At 35.7% G+C, this 25,564-nt stretch overlaps 1 long non-coding RNA gene across 2 annotated transcripts in view; it reads left to right on the plus strand.

Moving 5' to 3' along the window:
• The first annotated feature begins 205 nt into the window (after positions 1-205).
• LOC116633082 overlaps positions 206-25,564 on the plus strand; it is a 33,113-nt gene continuing 7,754 nt past the window's right edge. For both annotated transcript variants that reach the window (XR_004299560.1, XR_004299561.1), the window contains exon 1: positions 206-275. This is a non-coding gene — a long non-coding RNA (uncharacterized LOC116633082). The remainder of the gene's footprint in view (positions 276-25,564) is intronic.

Raw genomic sequence — 25,564 nt, forward strand, 5'->3', positions numbered from 1 at the left:
CCACCTTGATACCTATGTGAGATTTTTTTTTTACTCAGTTATGAATATACGTGCTTTAAGGGTGTGCAATGAAGTCTTTTTAGACTAAATGCCTTGATAAAATAATGAATATTAAATATGTCTCAGAACTGCAAAAAAGGACTGAGCACAGGATTATCTCTGTGGCAGCTGAGGAGCGCCCCCTACAGTCTGATGTGCACAACACAAGCAGATGACAAGGAAAGAACAGAGCCGCAGTGTCTGAGGATTCTCAGTAAGGCCTCAGCGAAAGTAAGGTAAGAAAGCTCGGCTGACAAAATGTGACTTTAAAGCCTAAGAAATATGCGGACACTAGAAATGCCTATTTTTACATATTTGTGAACAGCAAGGAATGAAATACTTTTGCATGAATTTGACTATCGCCACCTATTGCCTGCACCTAAAGAAAATGTAACCTCTTAGTAAAGTCTGTTTTTATTCCTTGGTTATTTTACAACAGTATTTGAATATACATGAAAATAACAGTGAAAAGAAACATTATATTTTGCTATGCAAAAGAAAATTGTATCTGGGATCAGAAATCATTTGATGTTAGTAGCATAAAAAGAAAGTGTAACATATTTATTAAAATGAAGTTCTGGTTGGAGGTTTATTCCTTTTTGTAAAGATTTCACAGAGAAGTATTTTCTTTCTGTGAACATTCTCTCTTAAAATGTTAGTGATTTTCAAAATAAAAATCACAAGAAGACATGAAAGACATATCCCATGGTTAGCAATATATTTCAAGATACTATATAAATAGATAAAAAATATCCTGTCAAATATGTTATACTAATATTCAATATTATACACTGTATAAAATATATTAAAATATTATTTGAGGTGCATAAAATTTTATGATATATCAACAGATCAGTTAATACATTTCATATGTAATCATATATTCCAGTTTCAATTTCCATTTGCAAGAAAAAGGAGAGACAAAACATATACTAAAAACCTTTGAAATTTTTTAATGGAAATGTTTTGAATACTAACATAGGTGCAATCTAAGTGTACCAGCGTATTGGATGTTTGTAACTATTAAATTAAAAGCCAGAATTATACAAATGCAAATGTTTTGAATACTAACATAGGTGCAATCTAAGTGTACCAGTGTATTGGATGTTTGTAACTATTAAATTAAAAGCCAGAATTTTACAAATGCTTAGCAAAGGACACAGCAATATTTATCGAAGCTAATCGCCTTTTACATGATCTTTGAATAAATACAGATCTTTGGAAAACTGCATTTAACATCATCAAATGTTCATTTAGACGCAGTTTCACATATACTCATGAGATATACATAAGTGTATGTGATTAAATTGATAAATTATACTTTAAGCATTTTCATAAAGAATGTTTCTCACCCTCAGAAAGAGGCAATTAGGGTCATATGGCTTAAATACTTGTTTTTTCCTTAGGAATTTAATAAAATTCAATCTAATATCCATATATCATTGCTTGCTCTAAAATTATAAATAAAATTCTATAATGATGAAATTTATCAAATATATTCTTTCCCATATGTAATAACAGCTCCAATACTTAAGAAAAACTGCTTTATATGTAAATCTTCCTAAGTATTCTGGTTATTGACCTAACAATCACAATTGTCTCTTTCCACCTGGTAACAATATATATGTGATGCATTCAGATGTTAAAACACTTGTGGAAATGCCTGCTAAAAAAATATCAGTATATAGCCCCACAAATGTACATTCAAATTAATTAATCTGCTTTCGTATTTAACTACTCTTTTGAATTCACTCACCCACTTATAGAATCCTTGCCAAAATGCAGTTTAAAATTAAAATGATACTTTTGTAATATGAAATAATTAAAATATTTCAACACTGCCATGATTCTTCAGTTTTTAACTCAAAAAAAGGGAGGAAAAAAAAGAATGATGGAAGAAAGGAAAGAAGAAATAAATCCCACTGATTGATTAAATAAAATTAACATTTACAAGATAACATTTGTAAAATTAACAATTTCCAAAAGAAATTGAAATTAACAATTTCTAGAAATAACACTGATCCAGAATGAAATTTTAATGTCCCTGGATAACAATTATAAATAAGAAACTAAAATGTACCCGAGCCTTAAATATTATATAATGTTGATTATACAGATTTGCTTGCGGAAATGTACCAAAGAGCAATTAAGACCATTTTAAATAAACTTTTATTCAGATTGAAAACATAACTGTAGGTTGTGTATACTCGCTCGGTGTTTAGAAGATATCATAAATTCAGTCACTTCCTCATGCCCCAGAAAATTCGAACATTTTTTAGAAAGGCTATTGCTTTCATACTATTCCTACCATGAAAAATGCTACCTTTTTTGGCTAATACAAAGAAACCACAATTAACAGTGAAACCATAAATACTTTCTGTGTTAACCACAAATGGCCTTTCCCATAGAGAAATGGCTTACATGTGTTCTAAATGTGTTTGGTTTCATTTCGTATGGAAGGAGCTGTGGGTATGTTTTTATCTAAGAAAAGAACATGGCATGCACATGCACAGCTTTCTAAAATGAGAAACACTCATTGAATTTAATCGGAGTTTTGTCTGGGCCGGAAATTCAGAATTAAGCTCCATGGGTGATGATTTTGGATTCTCTGGACAGGACTTGGGACTCTACTTGCCAAACTTTCTTAGACTCTCGATGTGACACAAGGCAGGAGGACTTCTGCCTGTGTCCTAGTATCATATCTTGTGTAACTGTGGTCGATCTCACGAATGCATAGCCTTCACACGTTTCCACTGGATTATCCGTTCAGTTTGGGTCAGTCCCATACTCCACTGTCAAATGCTCTGGTTCAATCCTCTGGGTGTGCCTGTCTGTGTGTAATTGTACCTAATTTCTTGAGTATTCACTCATTATGTGAACATTAAAAAGTCTAAGGAAATCTACATATGTTGATGTTAAAAATCATTTCTCTATTTGAATATAACATGTGCAGGGTCATTTTTTTAAAATGTCCACACTCTGAGAGTACATAGGAAAGAGGTAGGGCCTCTCACAATGTGACCTTTTGCTCACTTCCATAATGGAGTCTCCTTGGAAAAGCTCTAAATGGAAATTAAATCAATTTTTGTTCTATAGATTTTCAGCGCTCACATATAAAATAAGGAAATCCAACAGAAAATTAGGAATTGTTCAGAATATTCTTTACCCAATTGAGTTTATACCTACAAAATAAATACATCTGAGCAAAAGATTCTCCCCATACAAATTATCTTTGGAAAACTTTTTGAAAAAAATGTGTCCCAATAATGATGCACCTAGTCCTCCATTTTAAGTTGATCTTAATAACTTACGGGACCAATGTAAAACATAAAAAGGCAACTTTCCTATCATTTGTAAGCTTAAAACAATAAACTGAACATTTGTTTTTTCATTCTGTTTACATTAAATGTGCTAAGAGAATCACTAGTTTTAAAAAAGAAAGCTATAATCTTCAGGGCTCTATAAGTTCTCTCATAAAAAAAAAATAAGCTGAGTGCTCATTGCACTAACCAACTAAAAAAGAAAAAATATCAGTTCAGAAAATGAATAAACTCAATTGTTTAAGTGTCACGCAGACGAACTATTGATTATCAGTTGATGGCTTTTTATAATTTGTGAATTTGTGATTAATTTAAATACAAAAATCAATTATAAAACAAAAAGGCAGATGATCTGTGATTCAAAATTAGGATTCTGTGGTTGGTTGATTCATTTTCAGGAGGGTGAAGTTTAGAGAGGGTGTGGCAGCTTTTGCTGGGGTGTGGGTCTAGTGCCTGAAGAAAGAGGCAATGCAATTATCCACAACTGGAGGTCTTTATTTACCAGAGGAACTGTTTCCCTTTATTTTGAGCTACATGGTATACTCTAATAACACTTGAAAAGTCTTTTATTCTGCTTCCAGCCATTATCTTTTTAAAAAGTAGAATCAAATATATAAAGTCCAAAAACCTGTATTAGTCTTTGATATATTGAGAATTAAGCTTATCTGTTTGTAACCAGGGCAGTTACTCCATATTTAAAAATTTTATCAGATGTATCCTGGGCGTGTGTCATGAAAGACATTACGATTTTAATTATAGTTAAAAACTTTAAGGTAATGAAAATAAAATATTAACCTCATGAGAAAAGTTGTAAACACTTTTGGTTAATCCATGTTTCTTAAAAAGAAATTTATAATGCAATAAAAAAAATTCCTAGAAATAATTTTAGTATAACATGGTATTAAGAAGACAACTTTTGAAGTTGCTAATGAAAGAAATAACTAATTTGTCTTATTACATAATGCTCCATTTCACCATTTGAGTCAAAAATGCTTTCATAAAGATGGCAGGGAGCAGGAGACCAAAAAAACAAAAAAACAAAAAAAAAACCACTTGATTTTAAATATTTAAAGATCTCTCCCTGAAAAAAAAAAAAAATTATCTTGTAAAACAGAACAACTATTTTTCTCCTCAATATATTTCCATCCTCAATACATTTCCATTTCTAATACCAGCAAAAGAAAACAGATATAATCACATCACCTATAACTATTTTTACTGTCACAGGAATATTAAAACAATAATATTTTACCAACAGCATCAGTCTTATAATGATGTCTTAAAATATATACTCTCTCATCTTTTACATTCACTTATTTATGAAATAACTATGAGAAGTTCCCTTTTGAGATGATTCTCAAAATTCCCCCAAGGGTTGCCATTCATTTTCCAAATGCTGAAAATTCTCAGGAGAAACACACTGGGTTCTTTGTCCACCTGTATCTGTTGTTTCTTAAAGTGAGACTCGTGAATTACATTAGAATTTATCTCTAACACTTGCTTAAAATGAAGACTGGAATACCCGAGGTCGGGCCTGGGAATATGCATTTAACCATTCCTCCAGGGCTTGTGACACTCACAGAAGCTGGAAATACCCTAGAATGGAAGCTCTGGGAGCGCAGGGCCTTCCTAACCTGTCCTCCCTCTGCACCTGGCCCAGCACCCAGCAGAGCCCTGCGCTGAGCAGACACCGGTTTAAAGGCATAACGCTGTACCATCGCCCTAATGTCTGAGACCCACAGCAGTCCTTAGCTTCTGCCTGTGGAGGGTGGGTCCCCTCTTCCTTAAATTCCTGCAGCACACTCCATGCACCCAGTTCTTGGAAAGTGTGGGGAGCCAACGCCTTGCTTTATGTGTTACTGAAGTGAACTGCCATTCCAACTAGATGATAAATTCCTGAAGGAGGAGGTTTGGATTTGGGTTTGTTTTTTTTTTTTCTTTTGCTCATTCAACACTCACTAAATATTGAGCACTCAGTCCATGCCAAATACCTATGTCTAGAATTGGATATAGAGCAAGAAATAAAACAGGTATGTTCCCAGATGTCTGGGAACTCCGTGATTCCTGGAGTGGATATCAGGAGGAATGACCTCACCACCTAGAGGGCAATTTGGACATCTTCATGGGTGTTTTTGTTAATGAGCATAGTGGTGTCAGAACATTTACAGACTACATACCTATTATTTTATTATATATTTTTATATTTCCTATGTATTATAATTATGACATTGCAGATTTTTTTAAATGATGCGTGAAGGTAGGTATTATCTGTGAATTCCGTTTGATTATTAAATCAAGCATCACAAAATACATATTATCAAAAGGGAGCATATGGTTGAAAATCACTGACCTGGTGAACATTTTAACATTAACCTGAAGATCCCCTTAACATAAGCAGAGTAATATTTTAAAGTATTTGCTTAATAGAAATGGATAACTTAATGGAAGAAGTATTGTAATTTCACCAACGACTTCCTGATTTTACTGTAAACTTCCCTTTAATCAACAAGAGTTTTCAGATAATTTTCAGATATATATATTAGTGGTCTATAGTTAAATATTATTCTACATGACAGCAGATGACCAAAAGATGTAAAGATACATCACCCATATTAGTTGGCTATGGTTAGCAGGTATCTATCACACTGAGGACATTCTGACCAACTAGGTGATTATCTTTCTCTAAATGACTTTTTAAAAAATCAAACTGTCATGGTAATGTAGCTATATAATCTAGACTTAGCCCCATTCCAAAGGAAGCAAACAAAAACTTAAAAAAAAAAAAAGTGAGTTTTAGCCTACAAGTAGATACATTCTTGATCTTTTCTTACACTTGCAAGACAAAGAAATAAAAATTACTCAGAAGCTATTAAAAAGCAGTAACAATCCAAGGCTTCAGGAGCTCTTTCTTTCATCTGAGTGCTAAATCAGAGGGACACTAACTGAGTTCTACCTTTTTTATATGAATTGTCATGACTGTGCAAAATCTTTAAACAGTCATCCTGTTCTATATTTATACTTATATTGGTGATGAAATGCACCTGATAGAGCTCTTTGTTTGCAAATTCGAGTACAGCAGGAGAAATCAATCTTTAGCATCAGGAGAACCTCTATTAGCAAATGAAGAGTTAAAAATGACACCAAATGGCAAGTAAGTGATGACCCATAGAGTTCCAAGAAGACCCTCACTGTATAAGGAATGGCCCTTCTCACCCAAGCTGCCCCCTCTAATCAAACCTGTCTCGCCTCTTAATGAGCAGTACCCACCAGGATGCTTATAATTTGGCTTGCCAGAGTAACTACAGATTTATAGGAAAGAGGTCAAAATAAACACAAATAATTTAAAATGCATTAAGTAGGAAACGTCTCTTTTCACTAAACTATGTTGTAAATTTACGAAAAATGTCAGAAAATATTTATAAATCTTATTTTCTCCTTTCTGCAAGAAAAAGTGATGTTCATTTTGCTTAGCTCAGCAGTATGAAGAGTTGTATGAAACTAAAAACTTTTAAAAATAGTAAATAGCTTTTAGGAAACTAAAAGGTCCTGAATGTAAAAGAAATTGTATAAAGTGTGCTTTTTGAAACAATAGATGTAAGAGTTTTGATTTCCTGGGCCACAATTAATTTAATATATGCTTTAATATAATTATCTCTTTCTATATAACCAGTACAAAGCAGAAACAATAGATGTAACATATTAAGACATAGGTCTAGGACAGTGTGACATTTAGGCCATAAACATGTCCATTTGTGAAATACAGAATTACTTCCTTTAGACAGATGATGTGGAATAGAGGACAAACTCCTATACTGTATCCAGTGATGTCTAAGCCATGTCATACATAAAGTGTTCAAGATTCAGCAGGATTGGATTGATTTTCACTTATTCCAATACCTCTTCCTATGGCTATTGTTATGGTTACAAAACAGACCTACAATCCAGGAGGCAGAGAGATTGCAGAGCGCCGCTGAACAACTTATTCTTTGTCAGAATGGTGCAGAGAACTGGAAACTTTGGGAAGTCTATCAACTACAGTGAGTCCCACTTCAGCTCAGTCCACCATTCTGCCTGCTTCAGCCCAGGACTTCCAACCCCTTCCTTTCCTTCCTTCCCTGGGAGGATAATGAGAGAAAGAGGGTTATGTATTTCCATGCCAGTTTCCTGAAAAAGAGAAAAAATAAGAACAAAGGAGAAAATAAGAGGTAGATCATTGGCCCTATTACACCCCCAGCTTAGATTGCCCTGACCGCAGAGGCAGAATCCCACTGCTTCAATGGGGACCCAAGGACAAAAGATGGCCCATCAAGGGTCTTTGTATCCTTACCCACCACAGAACCCTGGTGAAGGGCAATAGTGTCCCTTGCCCAGCAGCTGGGCATGGGGGCGGGGGTGGGACCCAGGCTACACTGTGTTAGGAGGAGCTATTGCACAAAGAAGTCCTCATTCCCCCAAACACGTGTATTCCTGCAGAGGAAAAATTTAAAAACGTAACCACCTTGTCCAGGGTTGAGCAAAAACATGTTGGTTTTCACTGTCAGCTAGAAAGTTGCTGAGGCTTCAAGCCCCACATTCTCCTCGTCTTTAACCTCACCCCTGCCACTTTCTTCCTCACGCTCTATAGTGAATATCTAAAGGTTCTTAAGTCCAGTTTTGCTTGGTACATCAACTTAAATCACTTCTCAGGGAAGCATCTTCCTAAAATGGCTCCCCGGTCATAAATCCTGTGCTTCCTCTTTTATAACACTCGATGCACCTGTATTTATTCATAGTTTATCTTTCCTGAGAGACTGCAGTTCCGTGAGAGCAGAGACCATACTCATATGGATCACCACTAGATTCCCAATGCCTATTCCTTGCATGGCATAGGTGTTAATGAAATATCAGTTGAGGGAATGAATAATAATTTAGCACCAATTGATGGCAAATATTTTCTGTCATAGGACTCTGTACTAAATTCTCCAAACAATGAGTCATGCATGGATGATACGGACTGACCATGACATTGCCGTAAAGACCAAACCCTACCAAGTTCTCTGGGTTCATCTTTCACCAGATTTCTTTTGCTGTGCACTATCCTACCACACTACTCTCTCAGCTCTCTGCATGCCCCATAGATTCCTTTACCACCACGAGTGTGTTAAGGGGCTATTTCTTTTGTTTGAAATGTTCTTCCCACCTCCATCTTATGTCTGTCCTATATGGTCTTTCTCATGGTCGAATTTTGCATTTATTTCTATGACCTTTCAATTCTCCACCAGATTGTGTGTTCCTTGAAACTGGGACAACATTTCCTCATGCTATTATATCCCAGTGCCTAGCACAATGTAGGCACCTGATAAATATTGCTGCATGATTGAATGAATGAACAAACAAATATATTCTACTGTGACAAAATAATCCAAATGAAACTACCATCTCCTTTTTGACATTTATTGCAATATTATCTTTGGCACTGTAAATTCTTCCATTCCTTGCAAAGATGAAAGAAAGCTAAAAACATGCCACCTCTTTCATAATTTTTCTTCTCTACCAAGCCAAGAATTTTCCACAGATATAATCAGATTTACCAATTCCTGGATTTCTCCAAGAGTATGCCTTGCCTATGGGAAAGGTTCGTCCTTGCATCTGTGGCTTGGGCATATTATTATAACCTTGTGTTGTAGTCTGTCATGCTCAGTGGTCCTTGATATTAGTTCTTAGCGGATATAAGCTAAATTACTGCTCCTTTAAAAATGGGTCCTAAGGACTAGATCCAGACTATTTGTTTAAGAGCTGTATCAGGCCAATGTATTCAAAAATACCTAAATTACTCACGTTTTATGGGAGGCCCACTCTCCCTCTCTTATATGCACAGCCTCATTGCTCCCCACTGCAGGGTGGATGATTGGAATTGGTATTTTGATTTCTTGTCTCAAAATGGTAAGGCCTGACATCACCTCTCATCAGAAATATCTAAAATTGATTTCTTAAGATGGAATGAAAGCAACTTTATGGATTACACAATGGAGGGCTAGCCACTGAAGCAGACTCAGAACGAATAGATAAAAATTTACTTTGCTTCATCTCAGGAGCCCTCTGGGTGTTAGCCACTTGATGGTATGCAGCTCGTTTGCTAGCATGCCTGTATTTTTGCTGTTTTTAAACCACAGGTCATCTTAAAGTAGATATAATTAGTTAGTCAATCCAACAGCCTTTTTGCTGATCTGGGCCCGGTTGTGACAGAATACGTGGGAAGTTGACTTTGGTCACCAAACCCAAGCTATTCAAAACTGCTGATGTGCCAGACGCAGGTTTACTTATAGGCATACATCAGAGGCACACTGTGTGCTCTGGCTCCCAAACAGAAGGGTTTTAGATTTGTTGGCTCCCTAGCTTGCAATTTAAACCCTGGAACAAAAGTATTCTTCTGGGTAGTGTGGGTGCAGTGTTTGCAAGCTTTAAGTTGTTTAAGCTGAGTTGCCCCACAAGGCAATTACTGGCACGATTTCACTATCTTTCTGTTCTTTTGATGTGGCATTCATTTTGTTTGACGCATTTGCCTAATTTAGGAGGTACAGTGATTCTGTTAGGATTACCCCTGAACCCTCCTACGTTTGGGGAATGGGTAGTCTCTGTGCAAACCACAGAGCCCACTGCATAAACTGAAACCCTAAAAAAAAGAGAGAGAGAGAGAGAAATTGTACATCTAGAATAATGGAACCCACATCTATGGAGGAAAGCTGACGTCTGCAGATTATAGATAGGATCTTACCCCTTCTTGAGGTAGCGCACTTTGGCCTCCTTCTCTGATGAGACTCATAAGTAAATGTTTTGAACAAAAACAGCAAAAGAAAACAAAAAACACTCTGCTTTTAGATTGACAGTTGAACGGTGTTATCGGCAGCTCTGTGCCCTTATTATTTGAACTGATAAAGATCTCATGGCCATGAGGAAACATCTTCCAAGTGTGAACACACAAGTCTTCATCTGGAAAAGAGTATGCCAGGTGGGTCTCAGAGCTACATGAGCAGAAATAGAAGCAAGGCCTAGAGAATGAGCCAGCCTGCCTACAGCAACAGGTCGGTGCCTGCTAGTTCCCTCGCTTTTACATTACATCAGGGTTGAGCCTTGGTGAAAATCTCAAGTCCCGTGGGCACTGGAAGAAGAGAGGCTTTTAAGCTGCCGGACAAGGAGGCTTCAACATGGAAGTGGGCCATACTGATGCTCAAAAATAGAGTTGCATTCGAAGATCAATAAAGATCATTCCTTAGGTACGAATAAAGACAACCTTTTTTTTTTCCTTTTCAATGAAACTTTATTTTTGGAAAGCAAAGTGTGGACAGACTTTTAAAACAAGTTATAAGAAATGAACCCATTTTCTTGATCTATTTTAAAACAATCCACTTTGTTTCATTGGATTTGTACTAGCATAAAACTTGAACTTATTAATCTAAATTTTATTAATATCCCAGCAATGAGAGTCAATATTCATATGTTAAACAATTGTGCACCCTTTAATTTGGGGCATGCATATTATTATTTATACGATTAATAACAATGGCCCCAAACATGAAAAGTTGGCTTTTCTTTGCAAAGTCATTTTCACATTGTCAGTACTAATGCTATCACTCGGGATAATCTCTTTCTTTTTAAACAAACCTTTGCCTCAAAATATCTACTGATATGCTACTGATACGAATTCAGGAAGCATGGAGTTAAAGAAGTTGGCTTTCTTTTTTTTCTTAAATCTGAACAATTGGAATCAGCAGTTTGCATTATTTTAAAAATGAATGCTTAGAATCAGCAATTTTCTTGGTGTTTTTTTTTTTTTTTTAAAGATCTTGAGGGTTTTTTTTATTTAAAGTGGAAAACTACATTAAGTGCAAGGCAGTCAACAAAGAAGCAGCCATAAAGCCTAAGTATTCCTAGAGTTATAAAATATGTCCATTGTGCCAATTCCACTGCCAACAATGAAGTTTTAAGCATTAATATGCCTTCATTGCAGTTTTAATGCCTTAATATTGACTCTATAGCTCTTTTGGGTAATTTTGCTTTCTCTGGTACTTGAAAGGTGATGATGTCAGCGTTCTTCGCACTGATTCATATGCAGGTTGATGAAGCTGAGTTATTTATTGAGTTCCATTATATTTTCTATAAACATTAGTTCTCAATAAACAGAGACATTTAGCCGAGGGTTTATTTATTAAATAGGTACTGTACAGATGGTTTTGCCACACATGATGTGCTGCAGAGGATATTACTCAGGAATAATCAGCTGTGTTATAGCTTGGCTAAATTAATAAGATGATAATGATGAAATTGATGCTTTTGAGCTAGGCTTGGTAAATGGTTTTTGCATAAACAAACTGATAAATTTGAGAAGCAATTACTTGCTTGTCAAAGATAAAAACACAACAGGGCCCATTTATAGTTAGGTCCTATTTATTTTTAAAGATTGTACCAGATTTTATGTTTAATACGCTGCAATTAAAAAATAATACTTAAATGAAGAATAAAAAAAAAAAACACTAACTTTCTGAGTCTCCTTCAAATCTGAAAAAGCAGCGTTGCTTGATTAGACACCAAGCAAACTTTTTTGCTGCATGTGAAGGGAGAATCTATCCGACAAAAGACAGGGTAATACTCTACATATATTTTTTAATCATAGAGGCATGTTGCAGAAATAGTTGCCTGACAACTCCCTCTACTCCGATTCATCCCCTTCCCCAAGCACACAAATACACACTTAATAAGGGCCCTCAAAAAACTTTTTAATCTGGTTCCCAAATAGCAAAGGAGATGCTTAACCTAGCTCACAGTGTTCTATAAATGGTACAGCATTCATCCATCCTCTTCACTCAGATTGTCCAATGTTTACTTGGAGCCTGAACATGAAAAATACATGCCTATTGATACAATTTACTGATACAATTTCATTACATAATGCTAACTTTTTGTATTATAAAAGTCAGAAATGAAGTCCAAGAACAGGGAAGTGTTAGCTTCCCTCCCCAGCTTTAGCGGAATTTTTTTTAGAATTCTGATGAAATCACACCCTGAGGGGCCACCTTTTAGACCCGAACATGAGCTGCATATCGAATATATAGTTTACATCTGTTTGTGCATGTGTGTATTTTAACCATGAAAGAAGAATACTAACCTACAGAGACCATCTCTATATATCTGACAGTATCTTATCAAAAGCTCTTTCATACTAAATGACAGGTTTCATTTTTCTTCTTCCCAAAGAGTTTATGATTATCAAAGATAAGTTATAGCATATTTTTATTACTCGGGTATATTTACTGGTATCTACAATGAACTTAGTAGTCATACAGGAAGAGAATCATATGCAAAAATAAATATTTTAATTCTAGATATTGGGATGCCAAACTTTTGTAACTGCAATACTTTTTTTTAAGTTAAGCGATAGGGGCAGACACCATCACTCTTCAAAAGTATAGGAAGAGGTCATCAGCTGTGAGATGAAATCAGATACCTGTTTCATTAAAATAGCCACCTTCTTTATCTTTTTAAAAGAGTACTTTGGCGTCCTTCATTTAAAAGTATGTTAGTTGAAAATAAATTAATGCTGTGACTATTAAATGTAAGCCACCGTGTTGGAATGGGTATTTTGCATTTTTTGTTTGTGTGAAATAAGTGAGTTACAGCAAAATACTATGTATGTGCAGAGTAGAAATTCTATCCCTCTGAGCAGCTCAAAATCAAGATATTTTTCTTCTCAAAAATTGCCAATAAAAATAAAAATATAATGATCACAAATAAGAATCAGCAGGATTATTTTTAAGATGCATAACAGGTGTATATCACAGAATTCATAATATATTGGTCTGATAACAGAATACCTAATGATTTGTTATAAAACTTCAGTTGTGATTTCCTCCTCCTGGTTAATTGGAAACAACTGCTCCCCAGGACTAATTACAACTCCATCAAAAAGAAAGGCGAGCACAAATATGTCTTAAGGGAACGTGAAAACTTTGAAGGTGAGGCCCCATAAAATGAATTAAGGGATGAAATTTAAAACCATTCTATGAGCTCTGCCTTCTAAAGACTGTTGCAACGAGCATCAGGGAACCAAATCCAATGAGATTTTTAGTGATGATATCAAGAGGCATGAAAGCATAACATATTGAGATGCTTTAGATCGCGAATCCTATCGATCAGCTGACAAATTGATTTATTGTGAATAGAAATTCTATGTTGGATCTGCACTGTCATATGCTTTACTGAAAATAATTTTTGGTAAGTGCTCAGCAGAAACTTCTGCTGCTTGAAACTAATCTGAATTATCTAACGCAGCACTAATATGAATGTGAACTCTGCACAAGCTATAATCTTGGTAGGAATCTTGCCTTACAAGATGTACCATTTGGCTTGTAAATGAACATATTCTTTTTTTTTTTTTTTAAGATTTTATTTATTTATTTGACAGAGAGAGAGATAGCGAGAGCAGGAACACAAGCAGGGGGAGCGGGAGAGGGAGAAGCAGGCTTCCTGCCGAGCAGGGAGCCCGATGTGGGACTCGATCCCAGGACCCTGGGATCATGACCTGAGCTGAAGGCAGACGCTTAACGACTGAGCCACCCAGGCGCCCTGTAAATGAACATATTCTAAACTACCTGTAAAATTAAAGAATGAATGAGGGCAATGGTCCATCAGTGTTTCTCATTCTGCTATTAAAGATTGCAGCATCTGAACTGATTTGCCCTGGTTTCAAATGTCTGTGGTCCTATGTCACAAACCTGTATATCTGATTTCCCCTTTCCTTTGGTAAATACTCTGCTATGGTGACTCCACATAAAACACAGCACACTCCTGACAACTCATACAAGAGTTATTTGTTTCTGATACTAAGAGGATTTGTAAAGATTTGCTATTTGGGTGCTTGATAGTCTAATGTTCAAGACAAACAAGTATAATGTTAAACTAAGGAAATACATCGCTGCAAATGACAACATGAAAACTGTCCTATTTGTGAAGGTGTTTCTAACCAATATTCAGGTGACAGACTTTTTTTCTCATAAAATTCTGTAAATAAATACCCTAGTCAAAATTCACATGCAGAGGAAAAAGCATTTTACTAGTCAAAAATCTTAAGTAATTTTAGAATTTTAAAATTTTCTTCAGTCTATGTACTTTATCACATATTTTTGTCAACATATACTAATTTATATTCACCATTTGCTACATTTAATAGTCCTATTTAAAACTTTAGTAATTTATTCACGTGAATAATCAAAATAAGAATCAAATTAAGCTCTCTTTTTCAGACATTTTGACAGCTATTTTTAGGTTTACAATTTAAAAATAGTACTTTAAAAAATTTTGGGGGGATAAATTATATTTTGAAAAAAGCAGAACACTTGGGAACATTTACCTGGTTCTAATATATATGAGTAAAACATTTCTAATATATTTATTTGCAGTACCAAAATATAGTCATGGTTTTTCTTATGTATGAAATTCTCCTTTTTGTCTTAAGAAATTTCAATGGTTAGGATAGTCAAAATCATGGTCATTAAATTATTAAATTATTAATTCACGTGAAATGAGTAACACTGGATTTAGCAGTGACAAGACTATAAACTCTAACAGAAAACACAGAAATCCCCCCCTTATAAACACACACCGGAGCAGGCTCTCAGTTACAAAGCTAAATTATACCGATTACAAAGCAATTGTGTAGGATGGCTTGCATGGATTGGAACACTAAGCAACCATTCAAAATGCAAGTGTGAGAATTTCAAAGGCACCAAATAGAATAGAATTACAAATTCCTACCACTCTGTCTCTTAAAATCTGTCTCTTTCATACTTACTCCTCACTTCATTCCTACCTGTCAATATATGTCTCCAACAGGCTAAGAATGCATTCATTCATTCACTCACTGTTTCTTTCTTGTGTTTACTTTCTGAGTACCTAATATGTGCCCTACAGGGTACCAAGTGCAGGGATGCTAAAATGAATCAAGCAAGGGTCCCATTCGCAAGGAGCTCAGAACAGTGGGGAAGACAGAACAGCAGAGTTAAGAGGCTTGTATCCCAATACAACCGAGTTAAATATGTCATGGAAGAAAATGCATCGATGGGTAGCCATTGAACCAAGATGCTCAGCAATTTTATGCACATAAGGACAAAGGTATCATAAATGCAGCAAGAAAACCTGGAGCACAAAGAAGTCCACAGATGAACTGATGAAAGAATAGAGTAGATACCCAAGCAGATGTTCTTTCAACTCAGAACGTGTTCCCTGGGATGCAGAACAGAAAAGGAGACCACAAGTCCAGTTCTAAAACATAAAGTGGGAGTAGAAAGGGAAATAAGAGAATGATGATGGACAAATAACTAACATTTCTTTCAGTATTGGAAATGTCTAGCTCTTCTGAAAATATTCTTCTTCTAGTAGTAAGTATTACTTTCTGCTTATATCCCCAAAGACTTTTTTATCTGAAGCGGGGGAATTTTCCATCATCTGTTGATGGAAAGGAAACTCTTGAAGGGCAGGACAATAATAATTTCTCCTCTCCCCTGACTGATTCCTCTGCTTCTCTGCTGAGACTCCCATTAGGGGTACCAATTAGTGCCAATTGTCATGATGTTTTGAGATGTAGACACCTGTCTTCTAATAACTGGACTGAGACCACTGACTCATTTCACACAGACCATCAAACAGACATCAACTAGTAATGGCCTATATTTACTACCAACCTGGGCTCAAGCCAAAGCCTTCTCCCACAGAACTGTGTTAGCATTCCTGAGGACAAGTTCAATGTGTGTTCACTCCCCTCCAATAAATGGACCAATGGCTGTCTCAGTAAGTGCCACTAGACAATCATGGCTCCCTCTAATTATCTATGCTACCTCCATATTTGAACTTTGTAGAGTCAGCCTCTCCTAAGCGAGTATTTTTAATACCCATTGAAGTGGAATGCAGATTAAGATTCATGTACAATTTTTTAATATAGAAACTAAATTTGCATATTCATGTCCCACCATAAGATGAGGAGGTAAAGAAGGCCTGCTCTATGTTAAATTCCAAGAAGAAAAATAAACAGTATCAACATCAGGGATGCATGAATTCTATATAAAGTATTTTATAACCATCTGCATATTGTAGTTCTCCAAAATAATCTTTAAAGTAACTTTAAAGTACTTAAGTAGAAGTAGATTCTCCTATTCCCATATATATCTTCAGACTTTAAAGGGGGTCTATGTTTCTTTCTCAAATGTAAATCAAAATTATCTAAAACACAAAAGAAAAAAATGATTTAGAGACAATGACAGAATTCAAAGAAATTAATAAAATCCTAAATAAATACAGGTTAAGGAGAAATAATCTTTAGCTCCAGTTATAAGAAATAGGGTTGAAGAAGTAAATCAGGGTCAGTCCTTAGTCCTTAGAGGGCTAAAGGATTTGTTGGGAGGGGTGTGTTTCAGGGAATCTAGTCTAACACTGTAAAGTATACATGTGGAAGAAAGACTGGAGGCAGGAAGGGCAGTTAGAAGATAGTGACAATTGTACAGCTAAAAGCTAGGGGATATTTCAAAGAGATTGTTGGTTGAACAGAAGAATCAGGAGACTGTAGATTTAGAAGTAATACAAACTTTTAATTGATTGGCAGAGGAAGCAAAGAGGGAAAAATGATAAAGTTGACCCCACGCTGTGCCTGGATGCCTAGAAGATGAGTTAGTAAGAAAAAAAGAATTTTTTTTTTAAGACACAGGAGGCACTGATGCAGGGGGAAAATGAGCTAAGTGGGAATAATAGTCATTTCAAAGAGCTGGAGGAACGAGCAAGTGCACCTATACTTCCATCTACTTTGAGAACCATCCGAGGGATGTAATAAGGAAACACAGAAGGTGGATGAAAATGCAAGAGACTGCAGAGTTAGAAGAGAAAAAGATACAGATCCTTAGAAATACAACCCAGTCCCCACCCTCAGAAGCACACTGTCTGACCACGAAGAGAATGATGTATCTTCATAACAAAACCACAAGAGAGAGAGTGTTAGCATGAGGGGTAGGTTAGAAACACAACATTTAAATATGTATTCATTTATTCTCTATAATATATATCTAACTAATTTTACTATCCCAGAATTTTTGGAATCCTGAGTCATGAAAGCTGAAAGCCTCAAGTCACTACGGAGCGGTGACTCTCAAATGAGGATAGCTTTGTTCCCCAGGGCATATTTGGCAACATCAAGGAACGTTGTTGGTCATCACAACTGAAAATTGCTACTGGCATCTAGTGAGCAGAGGCCAGGGATGCTTAACAAACACCCCACAAGATACAGGACAGTGACCCACAACAAAGAATTAGGGGGTCCAAAATATTGACAATGGTGATGTTGAAAAACCCTGCTATAAAGTTACTTTGGCACTTTGATTAATATTTTCGAAGGTACTTGACCAGTAATGTTCACCATTGAGATGAGCTAATATATGTACCTGACTTTGATTCCTTAAGACAGCCATTCAAGAGACAAAGAAGACACCAGAATTTTCTAGGGTTATTTCTACCATAAAGCAATATTTATGGCAACTGGGACAAGTACATGGTTTTAAGCATGCATTTAAAATTTCAGGTACTTAAAATGTCCAACATTTTCTGGTGTGACTGTGTTTTCTAAGTTTCTATTTTCCAAAATTCTATTAACCAGTTCATCCTTCACAGTTCCAAGCTATGAAAATGTTAAGATAACTTAGTAGATACCAAAACTGACCGTGGCTGACTCCATTGCTAACTTTTCTCTTTAATACCATATAACCTCTCCAGCACTTAAATTCCGGCACACCCTGCCTCCTTGTTTTGTTATTTATGTCCATGGACCTCTGCGAATACTTATCCTGCTTTTCTGCAGATTTTGTTTTGGCAATGCTGCTATCATCGCGTAAGACTGCCTTCATCTAGGCCCTCTCACAATGAAGTCAGTCACAGAACTACCTCACATCTGTGATTTATTGCTCCCAAAGGGCTTCCATGAGATCATCTCACTCTTTGCAACAGCCCCGTGATGCCATGTGGAACTTCATAGCCTGTGTCAAGAATTATCACCATGTTGGGAGCAGAGAACTACAGCTTAGCAATGCTACTGAGGGCTGCAGTCAGACCCAGAACCCCAGTTGACTGATCCTTGGTCCACTCAACCACATCGCCTACCTGTCAGATGACTCGCTCAGAATGCCTGATACGTCTTGCTCCTACCTCCAAGTTCCATGTTCATACAGTTCATCACTGTGTCTACATCTCATACTGCACTAGAGTAGGCAAAATAAAATGTCTTTTTGTTGATAATGCTGTTAAAGTTGAAATAATAGACTGCTTCGATGAACAAGATTTTGATGACCATACTTCTTCTGGACAGACACTTCACCTAACCATTCAGATAAGGCTAAACGACCCTGTTTTAGCCCACCTTTCATTCCCTGGTAGCATGAAACACAGAATTTTAAGGAAAAAAGTTAGGTTACTGGCTTAAAATATTAAATGGGACTAGATTCTGTTTACATACATGGATTTCTTTTTGGATATTCACAGATGTGTTTATGTGTGAGAGAGAATTCTGCCCACATTATGTCACTATTTGCTTCCACTGCTAATAAGAGAGCCCCTTGGTCATCATGTTTCCCAGTTTCTTTCCCTCTGTACCACCAACACCACCGCCCCTTGACATGTTGGCAAACTGACAGGCAGTGGAGTCAGTTGTCAACTTACAGTTCTGAAATGTAATGAGAGGTGACCAGACATTAGATGGGACCCCCTCTGAGTGACACATGGAAAAGTGGGAAATGTTATTTGTAGCTGATTAGAACTCATGAAGAAAAAAACGTAGGTTAGAACCACAGAAAGAAACTGAGAGTTCATTTTTCCGACAAGCTCACTTCCGACTGAGAAAACTGAGCCCCAAAGAAGAAAACCTTCAACAAATCTAAATCATGGCCATTGCAAACGTATTTTTTAAATGGTGAGACTATCTCCTGTCCATTCACCTCTGAAAATGATCTTACTTTCTAAAGCACCAATTTCTGTGTTTTGTTTTGTTTTGTTTCTGTTGTTGGTTCTTCTTTCTCAGTGCTCTACATTTCTTGTGACTCATCCCTGAAGGGAATTATTTGTGTTCATTTGACGTTCAGTCTACAACTTTCTTCCTAGTGTTAAATATGTGAGCTCCGGGACTACCTAGATGTGCCTCCCACTGCCATCACTTAATAAGGGAGAGATGCTGGACTAGAGACTGAAGCTCCCTGGCCTCCATTTCCTCCTCTTTAACATAGTAATAAAGTTGTACCTACTTCATAGATGTTTGGAGAGAATAAAATGAGACTCTGTGTGTGTGCGCACGCACGCGCACACACACATCCATGTGCACACACATACACCAAGACATCCATGCCCAGCACTATGCCAGGCACATAGTAAATGCTCATAAATGTCAGCTATTATTTCTAAGAATAGTTCCTTTAATTACCAAAATCCTGGCTATTCAATTAAATTCAATAAAGAAATATTTGTCACAAATCAAGCCACCTCATGGGTCACTATGTCTCTGCGGCAAGTAGAAGCGACACAAACATGATGGGTAGGATGGTAACTATTTATTGACCTGCACAGGGTGCCAAACATTGTGGTCAGAGCTTTTACTGCTTCATCCCATCTGCCTCTTAAAACCATCCAACCCTGTCCTTTTTCAGTTGAGAAAACCTAACCAGGTCTGAGAGAGATGAAGTGACTTGCCCAAGATCACTTGGAGACAAGACAGGAAATAAAAGGTATCTGACGCCAAAATCCTTTGCATCTAAACCACTTTGCTATTTTCCTTCTCCAGAATGTGCCCAGCTCTGGAGAGTGCACAGTACACAATAGCAAAGTGGAAGCAGCTCTCTGACCCAATTCTCTTCTCTCAATTGTCTGAGACTTGGATCTCTGACTTACACCATTGATTGATTGTAGTACGTGTCCCACCCAGTCTGGATTTTAATTTCAGACTTTCATCACATGTCTTCTCTTGCCATTGTAGATATCTTCATTTCTGTGCCATTTTATGAAAAACGATTCGAAACAAAAGCAGTCAAAACTCATTATAGGTACACGCAAGAATTGGATTTTTTTAAGCTCACCAATTTTATGCTATCCACACAAAAGAAAATTAAGAAATTTTCTCAATGGCTCACTACTTCCAAAAAAATTCTTTCTGTCACATTCATATATGCTGAATAATAATATTTATAGAAATAACAATGCTCCAATAAATAATTTGTATTACTTTTCTTCTGGTTAGGAATATTATGTGTGTGTGTGTGTGTGTGTGTGCGTGTGTGCGCGCGCGTGCGCGTGTGTGTGTGATATGTATTCGCCTTTTATATAGCCTCTAAATAAAATTGGAGAGTATCCAATCCAGGAAGCTCTAATGTCAATCTTTATTTTACAAGCGCCAAAATGTATATCACAAGAAATTGTCATTCATCGTGACACTTCACATGTACTGCATTGTTTTAATAGAAAAATCTAAAGTTTCATTATGTTAATGTTGAGCAATGAAAATAAAACATCATAAAAAAATAAGCACTTTTTGGTGATTGGCTATAGCAATTTTCTGTCAGCTTCAAGCACAATAAAAGCACACTGAATGGAAATAGAGCAAATGCTAGGAATCCAGCAGCACCAAAAATGCTTTACCAGATCCCTGGAAATCTAGTGTTAGTGTCATCCCAAATAAACGACAATTTACCCAGTAAATTATGTAATCATTTAATCGTTTCAGAGAAGAATTTTTGGAGTCTTCCTATATACCAATGCTAAAAGCAATCCATCCAAATAACATCTCTCATTCAAAGTGATAGAGTGACTTGCTTAAAATTTAATAACTGATTTAGGTCAAGTTCAAAATAGAGGAACACTACTCTAGAGGAGTAAATGCAACACAGAAGCTCATCAATAAATTTGTTGATTTTTCTCTTTTGTAGGCAACACAAATATAGAATTGTCCTAGCACATGATCATTGTGCAGACAAAGAAAAAAATAGCCACCCATACAATACTGCTGTGAATGAGCCTAAGTATTTTCTGTATCCAGACACATATTTACTGGGCAATTAACTAAAAATGTGGATTGATACAAGCGGGAAGTGTAGAATTGGCTTGATATAAAATATGTTAATCTTAGGAAGTAAACTATTTCTTCTTAGGTGTCAGAACTTCCACGTTTAGAAGACTTTACTTCATTCATATTTTTTCCGCTCCACTTTTTTTCTTAATACTCCTCTATTACAGCAATTCTCTTTGCAATGAAACAAAAATTTGTCACGCAATGTAGTGGGCTAACCAAAATACAATATATATCATATGATAAACCTATAATAAGTGATCAATAAATATTTATCAAATTGAATGACATTTAATACTTTTATATAAAAATCCCCCGGAGCAGACCGCTCTATAAATAAACTACACACCCCTATAATGTACTAACGTACATCTATTCATTTACAAAGCACTCAAAAGAAAGGACATACAGACTAGGTATCAAGCCAACACTTTTCATTTATCAAGAGATTATTCAGGTAATAAGATTTATAAAACATTTTTTAGGAGATGATTAAAGATGTTTTAATTCGGCTTTCCTGAGTCAAACAAGTACATTATTCTTGAATACATTCCACTCTTTGATGAAAAATATCTTGGAATCCTGGTCAGTTTCACTAAATTTTATCTATTTTGTGTCAAAGAGCTTAGATTTTTCCCAAACCCTGTCTTTGTAAAATTCTGATTTTCCTCTACTATTCTAATTCCTTTATATTCTAGAACAGTAACTATCCAATAAAAGCAAAATCTGAAATGATTGCCCAAACTGGCTTCATAACACCTCTTTTGGTACATCTAGTTTTAGTTTTGCCTTTTGTTAATAGCTGACGGGCATTTTGTCGAAGACTTGAATAAACGTCCACTTCTAGTTAGGGTTTATAAGAAGTAGGGGTCTGTAACATGTTCTATATGTTTTACAATACACTGAATTGCAAGATACCTGCATGTTCTCAATCTTCTGAAAGTATCCATGTTGTTACCAACTTCAAAGCCTGAGTAATCCTGATTAGTTCTCTTACATTTATTTTATAGGAATGGATACTTTCCATCTCCAAGAGGGCAAGCATTACCTATCCTATGACAGGTGACCTCTTCCCAAGAGTTCATATGATCTGCAGGAAAGAAAAATGAGTGTCCTCCTTACAAGAGTCCTAGGATTTCTTGTGGTTTTTCAAGACCCCCTAGATCTTTTCCATCCCAGTGCTCCAGCTTCCCTGATAGCAGAGGCAGGTCTGTGGCCGCCCCTCTGGCCCTGCCCACACCCTCGGCTGCACCCTCTGCCTGAGTCCACACGGGACTCTCTTTGTCCTGTCGTCTGCACCGACAACAGTCACCCAACTGTTTGGGGAAAGTGCTAGACTGGAGCTGCGTGCACATCAGTGAAATACTGTTGAATAGTGCCTAAGGAGATAGAAGAACATTATTTTAAATTATCTCGATCATAAAATCCAAGTGAAGATTTGGCAATATAGAAGCAAAAAAAAAAAAAAATGTCAAAACCAGTTATTCCTTTTAAATAAAAACAAAAATGAGAAACAGTAACTATTAGAAATCCCACCTGGTGCTTTTCCTGTGTTAATGATGCTTCTTAAATTGCATGTGGGTAAATGGTAATTTTGTCTCACACCATTAAAAACTAATGGAACCCTTGATGATAAGAAATGCCATAGCTAGCTTGTTGGAAAACGTTTAATTAATAAAGTAATAAAATTATTGTAAACTAGTGCAGTTTCAGGGAGAATTCAATGGGATATAAAACAGATAAAAGATCCTAGAGAGTTTGTATAGGAAATAAACATTACTATATAAAATGCCATATAAAGTTAAGGGGGTTTGTGTGACATGGAATTAAAATTAGCTATTACACTAATAAAAAAGAATTATTCTTTCAGGGAAAAAAATGCTACAGAACACAACTTATAAAAATCTATTTTTAATCATCCAAGAAAGTATCTCAATTATAAAAAAAAAAAGGGGGGGGGAAGGTTATTGTATTATTCCATAAACTGGAACTCAGAATTTAGGCATTAGTATACTAACCCAACCTTAAAATGATCAAACAATTGGTTACAATGAAAACAATAAGTCATTCTCCTATCTTTTTTTAATGGAGGTTAATTCTTTAGATTATCTCTTACACTTTTCCCAGTATACTTTACATTTTGTCAGACCTTGGAATTTGCTCAAGAGTCCCAAATGAAAAAGATTCCAAAATGTCTTTTGTCATTCATTTGAGGGTAAAGCACAAAATAATGAATATTCTAATGTCAGCCCAGTTTTAACTTGATTCTCTAATATAGTGTTGATTCTTTTTTAATTCTCTTATCCTCCTTAGCATTATATTACTCAAAGACTAACACTATAGTTTATAAAGGATACAAATTTAATGTCCTAACAAACATTAGTAAAATTTGGGATCTTAAGTCAAGAAAAAAATCTCAATAAACAAATGGATTTTAAAGCTTAAATTACCAGTTTCCCAGTGATAGTGAAAGTTGACATTAGTGTTCTCTCTCTTCTCGGTGCTTATAGAAAAAATACTGATTTTTAGTATTTCCTAATTCAAGTTTCATGTACTCATTCATGTAAGCTTGGATGCATGCATTCTTTAATTCATTCCAAAAATATTATTAAGCAACTTCTGTGTTCTAGGTGCTGCCACGGGGGGGACACAGCATAGAACAAGACAGATCTCCCCACCCTTGTACAATTTGTAGCCTAGTCCTTATTTCCATTTTATTGTGAAATTAAACAAGTTTCTCCTTCCGTTAAAGGCCATCCCGCAGTCATTTGCAATTGCCTATGTTTTCTATTAGTAAGCTCGGTAATTATTTTTTAGTTCTTCACATGATCTTTTATCCCTAGGTTTTTTGGCTTTAATGAAAACTTACTCTACTTATAATCTTGAGGAAGGAGAAGCCTCTCTTAGCAAATCTCTAAATCGTAAGTTGTAAGGAAAAGTTTGACTTTAACATATGAAGAGCTTTTCATAATCCATAAACAAATGGATCACAACAGAAAATTTAGCAAAGAACTTTAACAAGTAATTTGTAAAAGAGAATATGTAAAAGAACGATAAGCATCAGATAAATAGCATCATTAAAAAGAAAAGTTATCCAAGTTAAAGTAGTTATGTTTTGTTTTGTTCTTCCTAATTCCTAGAGAAAGAAAAATCAAAAGTTGATTACACTAAGGTAGGTAACAGTATGTGGAGAAAAGTGCTTAGCGCAACTTGAGGTGTTAACTTGAAAATATTTACCCAAATTTAAAATATATGCAAACTTTGAAGCAACAGTTCTACTTTAGAAATTTATTTAAATGAAGGAATGGAAAAAATAATAAATAAATAACTATGTACCAGGATATTCATAGCAACACAGTTGAAAATTTAGGGGAAAAAACTAAGAAGGAACGCGATGAAGAAATTAGATATATGTAAAATAATACAAAGGATAGCTACTTATATATTTACATGGAAACATGTTCATGACATCGGTAATTGAAAAAGGCAGATTACAGAAACTATGTGTAATATGATAGCATTAAAAAAATACATGCGTGTTTATCTGGAAGATATCCCCGAAACTTTAACCATTGTTTCCAGTGATGGAATCATGGTAGACTCTATGGCACTTTTGATTTTTTATTTTATATATTTTTCTTTTGTTTCTCTATTGTTCGCAGTGAACATTTATGAAGTTTGCAAACACAAAGGTAAATACTTTCCCCTTTAAAAAAATGTAAAAGCCATTCTACTCTCAAAGATGCAAAAACCAAACAGACCTGTCCGGGTCAGTTCTCAGGATACCAAAGCCAACTGGCTAGTGTCAAAAAAGTGAGGTTTCTTTGGCTTTTTTAGTGAGTTTGAAGTATTCACGTTTCATAATTTATGAAAACTTTCAAATTTCTAGGATCAAACATAATCCCTGGAAAAAGAAAGGAAATGCCTGACATTTATATCAACTTTACACACTTTTCTGTAGCATGGGGAGGAGCATCCTTGAGAATTCAGAGCATTTTCATTTCAGAATTGCATTAGCATTTGTATATGGTTAATCATGAGTCATAGAATATAAATGGAGGCCTAGGATTTGTTTTTAAGATTTTATTTATTT

Source organism: Phoca vitulina, unplaced genomic scaffold (assembly GCF_004348235.1).
Source record: "Phoca vitulina isolate PV1807 unplaced genomic scaffold, GSC_HSeal_1.0 scaffold1, whole genome shotgun sequence".
NCBI classification, from domain to species: Eukaryota; Metazoa; Chordata; class Mammalia; order Carnivora; family Phocidae; genus Phoca; species Phoca vitulina.